Source organism: Monodon monoceros, unplaced genomic scaffold (genome assembly GCF_005190385.1).
Source record: "Monodon monoceros isolate NGI ecotype Baffin Bay Population unplaced genomic scaffold, NGI_Narwhal_1 Super_Scaffold_11, whole genome shotgun sequence".
In the NCBI taxonomy this organism is placed as follows: domain Eukaryota; kingdom Metazoa; phylum Chordata; class Mammalia; order Artiodactyla; family Monodontidae; genus Monodon; species Monodon monoceros.
This window is the reverse complement of record NW_021703767.1, coordinates 33,648,739-33,669,898: the sequence shown is the minus strand read 5'-3', so window position 1 is coordinate 33,669,898 and position 21,160 is coordinate 33,648,739. Positions and strand designations below refer to the sequence as shown.

Genomic DNA, 21,160 nt, shown 5'->3' with positions numbered 1-21,160 from the left:
AGGATACCTAGCAGAATAGAGACATCCTATTTAAGTCCAAGTGTTTCAACAGCTCAAGATGAAGGATTAGGACATTCAGTCTTCAGAGGAATCAGGTACCAAAAGAAAATTTGAGTGTAAGATGTACTAGTAAAACAAAGCTTAACTTCCTAGCAACAAAAGTAAGGGTCATAGGGTAAAAAAGTATGAATCTTATGAGAACCTGATATACTAAGATAAGAGAAACAGCCACTCTGGTCAGAGATGAGTTATTAATTTATTGACAAAGAGACATAATAACTGTATATAGTAAAAGAGACAAAATTTGTCCAGGAAGCACTCAAGCTTACTGCTATGGTAAGAAGCATGGAATCCAAGCAGAACATGACAAAAAGATAATCACCGATACAGACCATAATGAATGAAGCCTAGTAAATTCTCCAGCTTTTTCTAATAAAATAATCTTAACACCTTCTTATACATTTGGGGCCTGCTTTCTTTTTAAATTCACACATTTTACACAATTTTACATTTATGGCAAACTTCTCTAAATTGAGAAAGCAGGTATCAATCTGTATATCTATTTCAAACATGCACAGAATTTGCAATAGCTGTTTTACTAAAAGGGTAAACCCCAATATAATCCTCACAGCATTTTAATGAACATGTTCCATGTAAAACTACTCAGATGATTTTGATCCCTAGATAAGATTGAGTCAGGCTACTGTACAAGTTAGATATCATTAGAGTATCAAAATGGTTTATTTTCCAGCATGTATGTGACTTTTTACATACATATGACCAAGAATATGAATCAAAATGTCAGTGAAGTCCAGGTGAAGCCAAATAAACAAGTTGTAGATTCAGTTCATACATCATTGATCAATGAGTGTTCTCAATTTTCACACAGCCCAGGATCCTGATAACTTTCCTGTTGAGTGCATAGCATAAATTTTAAATGACCCAGGGCTCACCATGAGGATAATTGCTAAAAAAGCGCTCTCAATGATCTAAAAATATTCTGAACCACTACTCCACATAATGGAAGAAACTTTCATTGTAATTCTCAAGAGTCACCTAAAATAAATAGAAACATATTTTACATATGAACCTTCTAAACCTCAACTTCCAAATAAATGTTATGATAATGTAAGTAACAAAATTTAATCTTTACAGTTGATTACTTATGCAGTTTGAAACTCTATTAATTGCTAATTAAAATGAGAATAACTGAAAACTCCCCCCAATTTCTGTTATATTCTTATTATGAGTTTAGAATAGAGGTAATCTATTAAAAATGTAACACTGGTCTGTGCCATCCCATTAGCTCGTGAACATTTGGAGCCAAGACTCTGCGTCCACTAACATCCAAATAGGCTGACCTATTGTAGATCATTGACAAGAGGCTATTGGGATTCTGTCTTCCTGCGCCTATCTACCCCCAGATCTTCTCCTTTATGTGGTTCCCAACCTATATTCTCCTGGAGTTAGAGAGGTGACATTTTCCGTGCCTTTCCACCCTGTTTTTCCCTGTATCTGACAAAAGTAGAAGGTTCTTTTTTGTATCTGTCCAAAGTAGAAGTGACTTTCATTTCCTAGCATACCTTTAACCTCTTTGTTCTTCCTGTCCTTTAATTAAAATCCTTTCTCCTCTTTCTGTTCCAAACCCTTGGGACTCCTACTCTGGAACTCTTATTCCATGGTCAGCAACCTCCTCTATATGCATAAAGTCTTCTGTGGAGGTGAACTTCTGTAGTCTCTCACCCCATACATATCAGAGTCTTTGTTCCTGATCACCAGTTCTTTGCCATTGAAGCTCTACCATATTTTTTAAAATCCTACTTATTTAAGACTCGCAAAACTTGAATATAAGACTTGCTTCCTTCTTATTGTATAAGTAGCATTGTTCCATTCTTTTGGTATACTGAGCTATCAACACTCCCCCTCATTTATTTAAGATATTGGCACCTGACTCATTCTTAATTTTCACGGTTACTCCTTCCATCCATCTATATGATTCCATCATCCTCATACCTGACCCACCCAACATTCTGGTCTTTCAGTTCTCTGGTAGTCTCTTCCTTTGATTATTTTCTATGCCATTTTTCTGGTAAAAAGTCCTGTGTTTATACATTGGAACTTACTAACAGCCAAGGTTCATTCCCCTCTGAAATTAATAATTTAAATGATAGTTTCTAAAACAAGATAATCCTCTCCTCCCAGATACCCTCAACACAACTTTACTCTAACTTCATCAAGAATTACAGCTTGATTTCTTTCTTTCTTTCTTATTTATTTATGTCTCCCCACCCGTTACCACTGTTTTGTTTTCACTTTTAGAACAGCAGGTATCTGTGATCTGTTGTTTTTATTATTATCTTTGCAACAACCTATTATTTTTTCCTAATCTCCTTATCAGTAAAAGACACCACCACCTACTCAATCATTTGTCCAAATGATTGTAAGTGATCCTGAACATTTCATTCCCTTGGCCACTCATGTCCTGTGAATTATCAAGTCCTATGATTCTGTTTTGTAAATTACCATGAATTGGTATATTTTTCCCTATTTGCATTCCCATCCCAATGTTCTGAGCCATCATCAACTCCCACCTCAGCAACATGAACCACACAGTGAAGGTACAATGTACAAAATGAATAAAACACAGTTCAATACTTTGGGTTATAGTAGGGCTCTTTTTAACTTCCATTTGATTCTCATGTTTACTTTGTATCTTTATTTTCATACTAATGTAGGAATTGAGGGAATGCATATTTTATGTCATTGATGATCCATATATGGTAATGGTCTTATGATAGTATTATACTGATTATATATTGGGAAATAATTGCAAGGTAAAATTAGTTGCTTCACTGCATCACTTTTTTAAATTCTAAGCTTTTTGTCACACTGTAGCAAGAGTGATCTTTTTCTTCTTAATTAATAGACTTTAATTTTAAGAGCAGTTTTAGGTTCACAGAAAAATTGAGTGGAAAATACAGAGTCCACATATGACCCTTCTCCAGCTGGCATGCACAGTTCCCCCTATTATTAACATTTTGTATCAATGTTATATATTTATTACAACTGCTGAAGCAATATTGATGTTTTATTATTAAAGTCTATTGTTTACAATAGAGTTCACTCTTTGTGCTGTACAGTCTATTGGTTTTGACAAATGTGTAATAGCATGATTCCACCATTACAATATCATGCAGAATAGTTTTGTTGCCCTAAAAATCCCCCATGCCACCTATTCATCCCTCCGTTCTTCCCCCTAGACCCCTGGCAGCCACTGGTCTCTTTACTCTCCTCATAGTTTTACCTTTTCAAAATGTCATATAGCTGGGATCACACAATACAGAGCCTTTTCAGATTGGCTTCTTTCACTTAACAATATACACTAAAGTTTCCTCCACATCTCTTCATAACATGATCATTTAAAAATAAAAATCACATCATGTCACTATCCTGCTTAGAATGTCTTGATGCTTTCCTATTGTTCTAAAATGAAGTCTAAAATTCTTAATGATGTCTAAGACTCCATTACTCAAAGAATGCTTTGTAGGGAAGAAAATACATCTTCACCTAAGAGTTTATTGTAAATATAGATTATCAGGTGACACCTTGGTAATACTGAATTATTATTGACATATGACAAGATCCCAAGGTGACTCAGATGCTCATTGAAATCTGAAAGCACTGGTGTTAACGGCCCTCAATGATTTTTGCTCTTTACCTTTTTTCTAATCTGACTGTGGATCACCTTTCCATCCAATAGCCCCTTAATAACAAAGAATTCCAATGTGCTAAAAATAAAGGCCTTTATTTTTTCCCAGATGAATAAAAGTTATAAAGGATTTTTGTTTTAATAATGACGAAGATAATAAAATAGTAATTAGATAAAAGTTCTGTTCTTAAAGTCATATAAATTTTCTTAGTGGCAAAGTATTTTGAGTTTTATTTTTTTAAAGCACTTGAATGTTTTAACTATTTTTATTCTGTAATAAAAATCTATGCAAAGTGTAAGTATTTAATGAAAATTTTCACTTTTGTTCCCCTTTTCTTTCAAAGTAATTTAAAATATTTGAATCTATATAGGCATTTAGTCTTAGATTAACATGTATTTGTCATTATACTTACTCCATATTTCTTTGATGAAGAACAGAGCTATTCCAGCTGGAAAAATAGAAAGCCATACGTGTTTCAATAAGAACAGAAAGGCATAATAACTTAGTCACCTTAAAGTTCCCTTGGCTAACTTCTATCCTCCTATCAGTTAGCAGCTTAAACATAATTTCCTCAGGGAAACCTACTTTGGACTCATCAGCCAAGGTTAGATCTTTTCATTATGTCCTTCATTGCACCGTAGTATCCTTTGTAATGTAAGACTTGATATTATTTTTGTATATATCAGTGTCCCCGCTAGATTGTAAATCCCATTGGGAATGTAGGATAGAGACTATGTCTGCCATTTTCTGCAGCATCCTTAGGACCTAGAACACGGCTTAAATCACAGACAATGCAACTGATAAATATTTTCTTGGTAAATGTACATGCAATGGCTGTGTGTTGTCAGTGAATATTCTTCCCTAATCCCTATGACTTTAACATGAATATCCACTGTCTTTTATAAAGAACATTGATTTCCAGAGTCAAATACTTTCCATTCCATTTAAAGGAAGAGCCTAAAATATGTATCTTCCTAAAAAGATTTTAAAATAGAATTGCAATTCTATTGTTCTTTGTACTTAGCCTAAAACATGAATGTTCCTCCTTTTGCCAAACTTGAATATAAGCCACAAATTATTTTAAAATTCACTTACAAAAATAGGTATATTCTTAGCAGGCATATTGATCACTTTTAGTCCTTCTCTTTTGGTATAATCTTTTTTGAAACAAAGGCTGAGGTTTTCTGACCGTTATTTTTTGTTTTGTTTGATCGTTTGCCATTGTATAACAAGCATTCAGCAGTTGCTCAATAAAAATTAATTTCATTTTCCCTATATCTCAAAGCTCCTTTTATAATTTATTTTATAAGCTTTATAACAGCTCTTGTTTCTAAAGAAAAGTCTGTCCTTTTTCTTCTATATAAGCCTGCTGGAATGAAATGGTAGGTTCAATATCACACAATAAAACAAAGATGAAATAAAATGTAGGTCCCCTTAATCCTCACTCACTATTCATATCATGGCACTAAATTTCTTTGTGGAATAAAAATGGGAAACTGTATTCTAACTTGCAAGCCAACAATAACCAAGATCATAACAGGATGCACCGCGCCAAACGAAAAAGCACCTGGCGCATCAGCAATAAAGACAGGATAGATCCCTGAAATACTGCCTTCCTTGGGATTCAGAACTTATATTCAAAACGTTGCAGTTGCTGTGAAACACCACAATAACACATCTACAGCACAGTTTCAAAGGTCTAATAAATTAGATTCTTCCTTGAGTCAGTCAAAAATACTGTGTTCAGCAGTTTTAACAATGGAAGCTTCATCTAATTAAATTAAGTGCTGTAGAGGCTCCTGCCAGCAGAACTACCTCAAGCTGATAGACTCAGGTTTGCAGTATTGCTAATCTGGCGTGGAGCCACCGGGATGCTCAGACACAGCCAACAATTTGATCTCAAGTAACTGAAAGGCAAGGAAGGGGCAATTTTCCTTTTAATGGTACAGCAGTTCTAACATGAAAATTTATATCTCACCATTACTCTGTATCTAGAACATTTTTGGAAGGCCCACTTATTATTAAGTTAGACATTTAATTACAAAAAATACTGTGAGCTCATTACTATTTTAATATGATAGCTAATTTTCCTCCAAAACCGTCTACACTGAAAATGGTAAATTTTGCTTGAAAATGCTGTTTTTTAATACTGAGATTTCTCATAATATATGGAAGATTTAGTACTTTTCCCTTTGTGGGTTTGCCCTCTTTCTTGTGCTTTTTTACCTGTTACTGTGTTTGTTTGTTTTGATAGTGTAAAAAGTGAAATTCAAACTAAAGCTTGCCACTATGACAATTTTTAATTAGAAAATTAATTATTGTAATTTTTTAAATCCGAAGGAACATTATATTTTTACAATTTTAGGGCACTGAATTTTTTGTAATTTTATTTACTAAAACTCATAAAATTGCCATAAATTAATTGCTATCAGAGTATTGATTTGATTCATAATTTAATTAAGACTGATTATAGGGTAATTTTGCAATCATAAATAACTACATTATTGTATTCACTCATTTTAGTAAAGACTTTACTAAACTGCTGGAGTATATAAATGAAAGTAAAAGAAAGGCATAGTGCATATCAGCATGAGCAGGGATATAGATAATTTTTGGTCCTTCCTTTTAGATGTAATATCTTTTCAAGATGCACCTTTAAGAGTGTCACTCTTTTAAGAAGTAGTGAATAAGAATATTAAACAGTAAATACGTGTCAATAAAGGAAAGTGGAGTAAGAGCTAATTATCACTGCAGAAGAATTAAGATTATGATGTCTTCCTGTGGCTTTTCAAACACACAGAAGAATGTGAGGTTTGTGGTGGAGTTGGGAGGCACCACACAATCTTGGAAAAGTAGTAACGGAATGGTATGTCAAAAGTATGGAGGACTTTAAATGTCAGGGCAAAACACTATAGCTTTAAACATAGGGCTAGCTCTCATTTAAACCCTGAGATTCCAGTGACTATGTAAAAATATTCTGATGTTGCTATATAGTAACTACTTTAAGCAAATGGATGCTTTACTATAGCATAAGTGGCTAATAGGAATATTAGGCTGAAAATTTCAAATATCAATTAATTTAAGGGACAAAAGCAGATAGTGTGCAATAATCTTCAAAATGTTTAATACAAAATGCATTTTAACAAGATTTACAGGTGATTGGTATGAAAGTTCAAGTTTGGAAAGCACAGGATTAAGCAATGTTTCCTTTGATTTAGTAGTCTGTGAAGTCCATTAGGTTAACACTCCTAACATATTCACTTTTATATCTATACATTAATTAATTACTTAATTCACTCAACACATCACCTGAAATTAGTATTACATCCATCAGGTGTTCCCAGGGGATACAGGCCAGAGTTTGAGAGAAACAAATCAGGGGGTGGGTGTGGGAGATTGTTTAACAATAACAAATGCACTGACATTCTACCTCTAATCACAGTTTAACACTTCATTATCCCATTTTATTGAGGCAGGTTATATAATTATATCATTTATATGCTTCATTCTATTGAGCTGAATCATTAGAATGAGTTTTAGTTTAATATGTTATCCTTTTCAAATAGCATAATTTTAAATGAGTCTTCAAATATTTACTTAGGATGATAATGAAAATTTCCAGTCTATGCCGTTTGATGGTTATCAGTTACTATTAACAGCTGCTAGAATGCCATATATTATATCGTCGACATTTTTAGAAATATCTCGCCAGGGTTTACATGTTTAAAACTGGGTCCATAGCCAAGAGTACCATTTAGGTACCCCAGATATTCAAGAAAATATCTACTCACTAATACTTTCCTGAATATAAAGTATTATTAATTCGGTTAATTCTTATAATGGTGTGAGCATAAACATCTTTTAAATTTCTTTTTGGATCAACCACAAATTATCAAGTATAAAGAGGACTCTTCATATAATCAGGATCCAGTGTTGATAAACACTAAAATCTGTATTTAATTTTACAGTAGAAAACTGTGTCAGACGCATGTAATATTGTTTATAAAATTCTCTTGGTCCAACTCTTGTTTGAGCCACTGTTGCAGAAAAGCAGTGCCAAGCAAGCTTTGACCAGTTTAGCAAAGAGGCAGGTCTTGTCTAAAGCAGATTAAATCTTCCTTCCAGCTCCAAGTTTCCTATGACTCTGTGGTGTGGGACACCAAGGGAACCAACTCAGCATTCTTGTATATACAACTCAAATGGCTCAGGGATTAAGTTCGAGGGGCAATCTTTATTCAATGGGAGGATTGAAGTCAAGAGATAACTGCATGTTTCACAAAACTTCTCACATTGTCTAGTCACATCAAGCACCAGTCCCATGTAGCAGCTGCAAACTGGATAACACATCCGCCTATCTTGCCTTCCTCTTTTCTGTTTTTACTTTCCCACGTTTGCCACTCTTGTTCCTTTGGACCCCTTTCCAAGTAAACTATGTGTACAAAACCCTTTTTCCTGGGCTCAGCTTTTAGTGAAAAAGAATATATGTACATGAAAAAGTTCATGTTCAAGTGCTCACTTCTTATGAGCTTTTTCTGTCTCAAGTATTTGCTTTTATATGAAAGAAATGAAAACACCATCTCTGTCAAAAAGACTAAGTTCCCCATAAGGATTATATAATCTCTGGAGCTATACCCATGGAGTTTTACTGTCTGTGCCATTTCCTTGCTCAAGGGTTGAGTTTTCCTGGGTTTGACTCTCTTTTGACAATTCATCTGATAACTGTGAAAGGAATCTTGTGGATGTCATGAAAGGGGCTTCTCTTTCATTATCAAATTTAAACCTTCTCACTTTCAGACCCATTCATATATAGTAGACAGCAGTAGCAGGAATCAATAAACCCCTCAATCAAACTATGCAATAACATCATATCATTAGACAGATGTAATGATCTGATCATAATATGACTTGGATTTAACTTCTTCTAGAGTCAAAAGTCTACATAAAGTCACAAAGAGGACAATATGTTCTCCAACTTTCCCAATGTTAGAACTGTGATGCTTGCTTCAACCACTAAAAGATGCATTTTGAAGGTACATTACTATAAGTGCCCCTTCAACCTATGAGTTGTGCAGTCATTATCCCATGAGGAGCTGTCTATAGAAAATATTGATAAGATCACATAAAATTATGGCTGATAAATATTCCTAAGTGGATAATATAAGAATCTGGCACACTGAAGAGCATATAATTGACCCATTAAGGTTGTTTTCATGGTAGGCAAAACACCTGCATACAAAATATAGTTTTGTATCCTGGGCAAGGAAAGAATTGGAGTCCTGTTTTGAATTGATACCCTATGCTCAGACTGAGAAAAAAACATATATATTAAATGTCCATTTTATCTTGTCATCGATGCAGGGTCAAAATCATTAAGTTATTTATAAAATTCTCTGTTCAAATTGTATTTACCCTAACTACTTCCAGAATTAAGACTATCACTAAATTTTACCTGAGAAAATCAGAGTCGTCCAAAAAAGAAGGAATTATCTCTTGCATTTTAAAACCCCACAGACCTTTACGGATTTAACTGGTTGATGCACAATGAACTACGAAGAAGGAAAGAAAAGAGCTAAGTTTAGTTTTATAGAGTATTTTTACCTACTGAATCTTGAGTGTTTGATAAATCTAATTTATTGCTTGCTGAGACCAGCTATATATCTTTTTAAAATAAATTAGATTCTGTTTATCTCTATATCTATACACCACTGATATGTTCAAGGAGGATATATAGATAGGAATTAAATAGACACATTTAATGTGGTACTCTAATAGCGACTGTGAATGATTTCTTAAATGGAAAGTACACATCTGAACAGAATGCTTTATTTTTATTGAGATCAGCTATACCATTTTGTAAATTTAATTATTATTTATGGCTTATATGTATAATACATTCACATATTTTTTGTCTCTGGGGACAACCAATGTTAACATGTTCTTGTATATCTTCCATATACAATCTATGCACACACAAAAAGCTATCTTTGCTTCATTTTTGGATGTTTCTTGTAATAGTTTAAAGGCTGATAAAAGTTGATCCAATGGCAGTTTTTGAAACATAACCGTACAAAAGTTTCTATCTTTAATATGTTTTTTTCATTATCCTGAGCAGTAAGAAAAACTAGTAATATCCTCTTTCTCCCTTTTTACCACCAAATTTTATTGATTTGTTTATTGTTCATAATGTTGACATTTGGTATTTGGGTAATTTTAGTTTCTTCAAAAAAAATTTCAGCTGCATGATGCAACACAGGTTCATTTCTCACATACATAAAGATTGATGGGATTTGGAAAGGCTCCTTCCATCTGGTAGTGAAACCATCTGGAATTTGTGGCCTCCAAGGACACCACAGCAGCCGAAGAGAAAGACAGAAGAAGACACTAGCTCTTAAGAGCCCAGAAGTGACACATGCTACCTCTGCTCACAAGTCTCAAAATTAACTGCAAAACAGGCAGAGAAAAGTAGAGGAGAGCAGACAATGTTAGTGAACACAAACTATCTCTGCAGCATGGCTAATATGTTAAATGTACTAAACATTGTATTGTTTAATGTATCAACTTTAAACAGCATCATTTGATGGCAAAATTAAATGCACAGAACATAAATACACTGCCGAATAATCATCACCTATCAACCACGCACATTACCCCCACAGATCAAGACATAAGACATTCTTAGTTCCCCAGAACTCCCTTGGTGTTCACTGTCAATCACCATTCCCTCCTTCCTGCCTAAAGGCACCAATATCTTAAGGTCAGATGCTATATTTGAGCTTTGTTTATTTTGAAACTTATCTAAACAGAATCACCCAGTTTGTGTATTTCTGTGAATGACTTTTTGTTCAACATTATGTATGTGAGATGTATCCAAGTTGCTATGTCAAGCAGATGGACCATGTCATGAGCAGTGCAGATATCAGATAGGATTTACTGGGGGAAAGCTTACAATCAGATAGGCGGTAGAGCACCTGCAGTCTTGTGAACTCGTTTTTGGCAGCACAGACAGAAAGGCTATTAAGAATGGAGCTGTTCTGGGCATTCTTGTACATGTCTCTTGGTACAAATCTGTACATTTTTCTTGGGTATCTATTAGGGGGGTTTCTGGGTCTTAAATGTGTATGCACACCTTTAGTAGATAATGCTTAAAACTTGAGGGTTAAAATGAATGGGAAAAAGAGGATATATACTAATTGCCTTATATATACTAATTTCCATATTACTTAGGGTAATAAATAAAAAGATATTAAAACAGATACATTTACTTAATTATATTTTAAAAGTTGTTGCTGGCTTAAGAAATATGTTTTTAGGGTTTTACACTTACATTTGCAGCGTCAATGTTCCTCTTCCACTACATCCTCACAAACACTGGGTATTTTGAGATTTCGATTTCTTCATTGCTATTCTAGTAGAAGCAAAGAGGTATTCTACTGTAGTTTTAATTTCAATTTTCCTGATTGGCAATGAGGTTGAGTACCTTTTCATACATATCTCATTTCTTTTTTTTTTTTAGTTTTTTTAAAAACATCTTTATTGGAGTATAATTGCTTTACATTGCTGTTAGTTTCTGCTGTATACAAAGTGAATCAGCTATACATATACATGTATCCTCATATCCCCTCCCACTTGTGTCTCCCTCCCACCCTCCATATCCCACCCCTCTAGGTGGTCAGAAAGCACCAAGCTATTCTCCCTGTGCTGTGCAGCTCCTTCCCACTAGCTATCTATTTTACATTTGGTAGTGTATATATGTCCATGCCACTCTCTCACTTCGTCCCAGCTTACCCTTCCCCCTCCCGTGTCCTCAAGTCCATTCTCTACGTCTGTGTCTTTATTCCCGTCCTGCTGCCAGGTTCTTCAGAACCTTTTTCTTTTCCCTCTGGATTCCATATATATATGCTAGCATATGGTATTTGTTTTCCTCTTTCTGACTTATTTCACTCTGTATGAGACTCTAGGCCCATCCACCTCACTACAAATTACTCAATTTCGTTTCTTTTTATGGCTGAGTAATATTCCATTGTAGATATGTACCACATCTTCTTTATCCATTCATCTGTCAGTGGACACATAGGTTGCTTCCATGTTCTGCCTATTGTAAATAGTACTGCAATGAACATTGTGGCACATGAATCTTTTTGAATTATGGTTTTCTCAGGGTATATGCCCAGTACTGGGATTTCTGGGTCATATGGTAGTCCTATTTTTAATTTTTTAAGGAACCTCCATACTGTTCTCCATAGTGGCTGTATCAATTTACATTCCCATCAACAGAATAAGAGGGTTCCCTTTTCTCCACACCCTCTCCAGCATTTATTGTTCCCTTTTCTCCACACCCTCTCCAGCATTTATTCTTGATAGATTTTGTGATGATGGCCATTCTGACCATCATTTTATTTTTTTTTAATCCTGGTCTTTTTATTATAGATTTGTAGGATTTATTTATATATTTGGGATGGGCCTTAGTTGAATGCATCTGTTGCAAACATCTCTTTTCACATTGCGTTTGCCTTTTTACTATTTTAATGGAAGGCTCTTATTAGTTGCATACCAACTTTTAATTGTTATTGTTTTTTGATGAGCTATACCTTTTATCATTATGAAAGTTTGATTTGCAACTCTGATAGCACTTTCTCCTTAAAGTGAACCCCATCTGACATTAATAAGGTTACACCTCCTCTTTGGATTAGTGTTTACATAGTAAATATTTCCTTCTGTTTATTTTACTCTTAGAATATCTTTATATTGTAGATATATCTCATGTAAGGAACATATATGGGAATATTAAAATTCCAGCCTAAGGATATTTGTCTTTTATTTGGAGCATTTAGTCCAATTACAGACATATTTGGTTTAAATCTATTATCTCCCTATTTGCTTTCAATACCTGCCCTGCCTGTTCTATGTTACTTTTTATTCACTACTTTTTTTAATCTATTTTGATTTAACTATGTAATTTTTATAGTGGAATATTTCTTTTTTCTCAGCATTTTTATGCATTATTTTATAATTTCAGTGCTTAGTCGAGAATATTTTAACTTGATAGTTATATTTCCTTTTTTCATGATAATTCAAAACTTTTAGAACATAAGCGCATTTATTCTTCTATTGATTTGTGACCATTGCCACCATATATTTTGATAAACTATGAACTACTGAAGAAGACATTATTTTCTATGACAATGTAATTTATATTTATGCATATGTTTAGGATTTTTGTTGTCCTTCATTTCTTACTGCATCACTGAACTTCCTCCTAGGGTTAGCTTTATTCTACCTGAAGAATAACTGTTAGTATTTTTTTTAAAGAGAGCCACTGGTGACAAATTCTGTTTTTGCTATTGTTTGAAAATATCATTATTTCACATTCATTCTTGATGAGTATTTTCACTGGTTATGGAAGTTTTGTTGCCATTTATTAATTTTCTATTCATGAAAGATATTCTGCCATTGTTGTCTGGCTTCCATTGCTTTTATTGTTGTTGAGAAGTTTTCAACCACTCTAATTATTGTTCCCTTGAGTATACCCTATCTCTTTATCCAGAATTTTTAACCTTTTTATTCTAGGTAAGATTATGTGTGGTTCAAATTTCTTCCCTTAGTTCATGACTTCTCTCTCATTCTCTGAATAGAAATTAAAATAAACAGATTTCATAATTTAATATAGCCCTTTATGATTACTCATTTTATGTCATATTTAATAAATCATTTATTTCCCATTTGGCAATGAAGATATTTTGCTAAATTACATTCTATAACTTTTATCATTGTGCTATTCACAATTATAATTACAATCCACTTGAAATAGATTTTTGTAAGGTAGGGCTTATTTTCTATATAGTTAATTGGATACTTCAGTGCTGTATATTAAATAGTCCTGTTGCACTCATCACAGTGTCATTTTTCATAAAGCAAGTGTATGTATGCATGTGTGTAACTTGTATATTTATCTGCAAATATATCATATGGATATAGATGTAAACATAGATATATAGTATATATTAATATATTCTACTATATTTAAACCAATAGCAAACTGGTTTTGCTAATTTCGCATGACATTAAATATTTTATTTACTTATTATTGAAATATAGTTGATTTACAGTGTTATATTAGTTTCAGATATACAACATAGTGATTTAATATTTTTACAGTTTATACTCCACTTAAAATTATACAAAACATACATTAAATCTTAATATCAAGTACAGCCAAATCCTATAACTTGTGCCACATCAAATGCATCTTGGCATTTCTTGGTCTTTGTGTTTTCACATAGAGTGTAGGAAAGTTTTTTCAGGTCTACAAGAAACCTTGGCATTTCTGAATGGAACGCACTAAATATAAATATCCATTTGGGAGAAATTGACATTTTTACAATAGTTGGCCTTGCAATTAATAATAGTTTGTCCTTCATTTATATAGGCTTTCTTCAATGAAGATCAATAATATATTATTGTAATACCTGAAGATCTTGGATGACTTATTAGATTCATTCATATTTACCTGATAATTTTAATGCTATAGTAATTTTTAATTTTCTGTTTGTTGAAAGCATATATATCAGTTGAAAGCAACTGATTTACATGTATTGTCTTTGTATTTGCTAAATAATTTGAATAATTCCAGTAATGAGTTGTATGTTCTTTTGCACTGTGTAAATAAATACACAGTCCTATATCTGTAATAATGACACTTTATTTTTATTCCTTGCCAATCTTTTTTTTTTAACTCTCAACAGCAGTTTATTTTGGGAACAGAGACAGATAACTGTGTTCTGGGGTAGGAAGGAGACTTACTTTACAGTTGATGAATGCTCTTTTGGGTTGTTTTATTTTATTTTTAACTCTACATTAAGTATTATTTGTAACTGAAAAGTAGTTTCTAAGGCACAATGCATTATCCCTGAATTCATTGTCTAAACATGCTTTTATGCCACTAATATCCCCATAGGTTTTATTTTGTTTGGTTTTTATTTTATTTTTATTATTTTGTTTTATTGAAGTATAGTTGATTTACAATATATTAATTTCTGCTGTACAGCAAAGTGACTCAGTTGTACATATACATATATTCTTTTTCATATTCTTTTCCATTATGATTTATCATAGGATATTGAATATAGTTCCCTGTACTATACAGTAGTACCTTGTTGTTTATCCATCCTATATATACTAGTTAGCATCTGCTAATCCCAAACTCTTAAGTCATTCCCTCCCACCACCACCCTTGGCAACCACGAGTCTGTTCTCTATGTCTGTGAGTCTGTTTCATATATATGTTCATTTGTGTCATATTTTAGATTCCACATATAAGTGATATCATATAGTATTTGTCTTTCTCCTTCTGCCTTATTGCAAATGGCATTATTTCATTCTTGCCAATCTTTTGTGTGTGTGTGTGTGTGTGTTTATTTTCTTCTATGGTTGCAGTGGCTAACACTTGCAGTGAAATTCTTTTATAACTCTTTTAAGTAAAGGGAAAATATTCAATACTTCCCCTTTTATCCAACTGATAATGGCAAGAAACAGTTTGAACATTCAAAGTTAATATTTTTAAGGGTATTTAATACTTTACAAAAATGTGTAGAACATAGAATATAAGGAACCAAACATGATGGTGCCATACCTCAGGGCTGGGGGCTATGAAGAACAATTACATTTAGGCCTGATGAGACAATGAGAAAAACTGTATCTAAAAGCAGAGATGGTAGCTGTACAAGGAGGGTTATATAATAGGAGCTCTAGCCACATGATGTGATGAGGTTGAGATAGGGAAGAGGCACTGAGGTAGTAGCAGCAGGTACCATGAGTATTTTATACTTTTGTACAACTTACAAAAGCTTGTTCTGGGAACAAGCTTTGGTTTGGTCTCATACATATCACTTAAAATTTAGAGTGGAAGGATGGTGTTGTGTCTAATTTCATGGTTTGATGGATCAATAATTCCCACTTGGGGTACCCATTTCGTGTCCCTCAGTCACATGTTTAGTCCTTCCAAGAGCCTAGGAACAAACTGAGAACTGATTTTCCAATAAAAAATAGTTTTTTATAGTAGTGAGCATTGCAGAAATGTAGAATTCTAGGTGTTTGAGCTGGATTCTCATTTGGGGAGCTTGACAGAGGCTAACAGAACATCCCTATCAGCAACAAACATGTCTGGAAAATATTGGGTCATTATATTGCACAACACATGTGGTAGAATAACTAGCACTCAAGCTGAAACAAATGAAAAAGTACCTTTTCCTTCTTAATACACCTTTAAAGCTGACAGCCTTACGTGTTATTCCAAATGTGATATATATTGCCATCAAAATCCAAAAAGAGCCTCTTTTTCATGGTGGGCAGTGCAAGATTCATCAACTTGTCTCTCACTCTAGAAGTAATATTGCAACATACTTCAAACCACTGGAGCCTTGACAACTTAATGTGTCAAGCTGCCATAGTTTCCTGAGGATTATCTCTGATCCTCTGTCAGATATGTATTTTAGTACGGCAGTTAAAAGTGTTTCCTATTTCCTACTCTCTAGGAATTAGCATAATCTCATCAATGAAATGGACTTGCATAGTTTTCTATGGAATATCATGATAATCAAGATCCCTTTGGACTGTATTATCACAGGAAGCAGACTTGACATACGGTTGAGGCAAACATATCAAGGCATACTGTTGTCCTTTCTACATAGAAACAAATGACTTCTGACTTCCTTTGCTAATAGCGATAAGGAAAAAAATAGACAACTGAATCCCAGATTCATTAATTCCGCTCTTATTGGCTATGGTAAATATACCACCTTCATAATTGTAGGTGAAATTAGCATCACCTAATGAAGATGTCTTGATGCTAGATTATCAAATAGATTATCAATAAAAAGGCTTTCTCCACAACTTGCCTGTTTTTCATGCTAGCAAAATCATGTTGAATAGGTATTGATCACTCCTGCAATTTTCAGAAATTTCCTCATAGTACTAAACTCTGAAATCAGCTCCATGAATGTAGAATTGCTTTTGTTTATTATCTTTGTTGAGGGAGGCATTTCTTTGGGTTTTTATTTGTCCCTTCCTGCCATTTCTGTGGTCAGGGAATAGATGCAGGAATTCCACCAGTTACCGAGTATGTTGATTATATATTCTGTGAAAGGAGAATAACCATCAGATAAATCTGTGGTCCAGGAATAGACGAAGAGGCAAATTTAAGTCAACACTCCCTTTGAAAGATGAATTCAGTAAGTTCTCCTTTAATGGGCCATAGTCATTTTTCAGGGTACCATGAATTAGAGTCAGTCAAAAACAGTATCTCAAAAACAAACAAAGAAACAAACAAAACAAAAAACCTCTCAGAAATTTCAGGTATTTCTTGTTTCTGTGCAAAGTTACTCCAGTAGCTGTTTCAAAGTTCCTCTGGAATAATCCTGGAGTAATATTCATGGTATGCTACTGTGGCTGAGATGTAGAATCCTTCCTCGAAGTAACTGTGGACTGTCTATAAATTGTCATATGTCTGGAAACTGAGCAATAGGCTATAAAGAGTTTTCTGCTCGGCTAACCTAGAACTTTTTTGCCTAAATATGACAAATTACATATGAGTAATCTGCCATCTGAGTATCAGTGAGATGCACCAAGTATCCCTGCTTTTCTCTAACTAAACTTTTTTATTTTGAGATAAACGTAGGTTCACATGTAGTTGTAATAAATAATACACAGAACCTTTGTGTCTGCATTTTACCCAAATTGTAACTACAAAGCTCCTTCATATTGTCCTCTTATAGCCTCACCCACTTCTCTCCTCATTCACCTTCTTCTTAATTTTGTCATTTCAAGGGTGTTATATAAATGATCCCATATGGGATGTAACTTGTATTAATACCTTGTGGGAATTAGGTTTTTTATTCTGTATAAGACTCTGGAGATTCCTTTAGGTTGGTGGTTGTGTCAATAATCAGTTCCTTTTATACTGTTGAGTAGAATGCCATGGTATGGATGCCCCATAGTTTTTTAACCTTTTATCAGTTGAAGGATATTGGTTTGTTTCCAATTTTTGACTACTATGAATAAAGCTTTTATAAACATTAGTGCACAAGTTTCTGTGTGAACGTGTCTTTCTTGATTCCTGTACCTATGTAAAAAGTCTTGGAATCAGGAAAACTTATTTCTCTCACTTAATTCTTCTTTCTGAAAGTTGTTTTAGCTATTTTAGTTCCTTTGATTTTCCATATACATTTTAGAAAGAAATATTGTAGATATTTTTTAAATGCCATAGAGCACTTACCTCACAATGCAGCAGCTTCTTTTTTCTTAAGCTTTCCCCTGGTTCCTGTACTTTCTGACTAGATTACAGTCCACAAAATTTGATTCTGAGAATTTTGGCTAGCGTTTTAGTTGTGTCTGTGGAGGGACAGAGCCCTAGAGTTGCAGACTCCACCATTTTTAGTGACATCAATCCAGTCAGTGCTCACTTTTATATTCTAATTTCAGCTAGCATAGTGAGTGTTTTGATCTGCACAGTCATTATTTCCTTTGTTTTTACTCTATTATCATATGAACACTTTTTCTTTTTTTTTAAATTATACTTCATATATTCACTGTTACTACCCACTACGGGAAGTAAAATAGAAGATGATTACAATGGAAAATCTTATTCTTGCCTCAGAAGGCAGGAAAGAATGGTAATAGGCATCATATAAACAGAATCTATAATTTAAAATAAGATAAAGTGAAACTAAAATGCTCTTGGTGGAGTGAGGAAGCGCCTCGGTCAGGCCTGCTGAGGGCCCTCGCCGACGCCTGGGCTCACCTGCTGCCCCGCCAGCTCCGCTCGCTTCCCGTCCCCCGTGGCCCGGCGTGGGGCAGGGCTGCCGGAGCCATGGAGGACGAGGTGGTTCGCATTGCCAAGAAGATGGACAAGATGGTGTAGAATAAGAACGCGACTGGAGCACTGGATTTACTGAGAGAGCTTAAGACTATCCCCATGACCTTGGAATTATTACAGTCCACAAGAATCGGAATGTCAGTGAATGCTATTTGCAAGCAGAGCACAGATGAAGAAGTTACATCTTTAGCAAAGTCCCTCATCAAATCCTGGAAAAAGTTATTAGATGGACCATCAACAGATAAAGACTCTGAAGAAAAGAAAAAAGATACTGCAGTTACATCACAGAATAGCCCTGAAGCAAGAGAAGAATGTAGCTCCAGTAGCAACGTAAGCAGCAGAAAGGATGAGACAAATACCCGAGACACTTACGTTTCATCTTTTCCTCGGGCACCAAGCGCTTCTGATTCTGTGCGGTTAAAGTGTTGGGAGATGCTCGCTGCGGCTCTCCGAACGGGAGATGACTACATCGCTATTGGAGCTGATGAGGAAGAATTAGGATCTCAAATCGAGGAAGCTATCTATCAAGAAATAAGGAATACGAACATGAAATACAAAAATAGAATACGAAGTAGGATATCAAATCTTAAGGATGCTAAGAATCCAAATTTAAGGAAAAATAAATTTTTCCTGTGTGGGAATATTCCTCCTGACTTATTTGCTAGAATGACGGCAGAGGAGATGGCCAGCGATGAGCTCAAAGAGATGCGGAAAAACTTGACCAAAGAATCCATCAGAGAGCATCAGATGGCCAAGACAGGTGGACCCCAGACGGACTTGTTCACATGTGGCAAATGCAAGAAGTACTGCACTTACACAAGGTCCAAATGCGGAGTGCTGATGAACCGATGACAACATTTGTTGTCTGCAACGAGTGTGGAAACCAGTGGAAGTTCTGATGAGTTGGAAGAATTGGCAAAACACCTGGACCATTAAGAAAATGGATTTTGTAATTAGCTTTAAGACTAGGCCAACCAACTAGTTTTACTGCAAATCAGATTTTTAAAGTAACATATATCCCTTGGGTTAGTCTCTGTTTTTGACATAGGATCCCTTCCTTAAATGCCTTCTGTAGTTTCAGAACAGTAAGGAGACCACATGATAATTGTTTGGTATCTGTTTCAAAACATTTTTTTTTCCATTTTTATAAGTAAGTTGATATTAAACTTTTGGCAGTTTATTTTTACCTTTTTTTTTTCCTTCTTAAAGGAAAATGTACCTTAACTTTTTTACAATCTGAAACATACACAGTAAAAACGTTATTCTTCTCAGTTAATACACAAATGGAAATTACATTTTTTTCCTATATTGGCATGTACCTGTAAATATTAAAAGAGAAGAAAAGGTAATGTAATTATAAGTTTATCAAACATGGTATATATTCAGATAATACTTGACCAGCTTATCGAAATTGTGCATAATATTTTAACTAGCATATGAAATTGATTTTAATTATTATGTTCACAAGTCTGGGATAATTAGTTATTATTTTGCATTTGTAACTAACTGTGATCCTCATTTCTTGTAATTTCTTGTACATGTTTATTACTTGTTCATAATAGATTTTACTTTTGGAAACATGACTTGACTTTGTTGAAATCAGTTTGGTTTGTTGTTTATTTACCTGTTTGACTTTGTAGTGTATTTTACTTTTGCAGAACACTGTTGTAGTTTAGTAGGCTTTTCCTAAATCCTAGCTCAGGCAAAGAATAAAAACTTTTGACCGTTTTTTCGTTTTGTAGGAAGACATACTGGGAAGAAAATGTTAGCATTCTAGGATAATGTTGTTCTTATAAACAGTTCATGACTTAACTTTCATTTGGAAATCTGTGCTGACCAAGGACTTTAAGGTTTATATAAATCATTAACGCTGTGGCTTTTCCATATGGAAACTAATGGAGCACATTTCTGTCCTGACTCTCTTTCTGTCACACAAGAATGAGGTTGTGGAACAGACTAATATGTGGGCTGTAACACAGCTCATTTGCAGGAAGGACCTTACAGTTAAGTGTGTGCCATCTGTTTTGTTAGGAATAAGAAAAAATGGTTTTCACACTTGGTCTAAGCACATCTTTAGGCCACTGTTACAAAGTCCACGTTTCATTATGCTCCGTCTGCACTCTCTAACCTCTAGAGAGAGATCTGAGTACCTGCTTTGCACTCCCCTTCGCTCCCTTTTCTCCACTGCTTACTGCAGGTCAGTTTGATGTAATAGAGAAAACAGCATCTAAAAGTCCATGTTCAGACCCCACATAGAGGAATTGGCCCACTGGTACCATCCCACCTCTACTTTGTCAGGTCACAGAGTAACGTTTTATCATTTGAAAAATAACATGCATTTTTGAAAGAATGAATTTAATAAGAATAAAATTAAAATAGTCCCACTTTTAAATTAAGTGATCCATTTTTAAATTTGTTAATTCAATAAAGTTTCTTGTTATTAATCATGTAAAAAAAGTAAAATAAAATAAAATGCTCTTGGTGACTTCCTAAGCAAAACATAATTCAAAGATTGCATTTTATGGTTCATTTAGCATATGTAGATTCAGGCATTCCCTGAACTTCATCCTGGAATATTCTG

The 21,160-nt window shown here is 34.2% G+C and overlaps 2 pseudogenes; one reads left to right on the top strand and one right to left on the bottom strand.

Annotated features, from left to right (window-relative positions):
• LOC114890237 overlaps positions 1–18,680 on the bottom strand; it is a 175,678-nt pseudogene extending 156,998 nt beyond the window's left edge.
• LOC114891028 lies at positions 18,679–19,431 on the top strand (annotated as a pseudogene).
• The last annotated feature ends 1,729 nt before the right edge of the window (positions 19,432–21,160 follow it).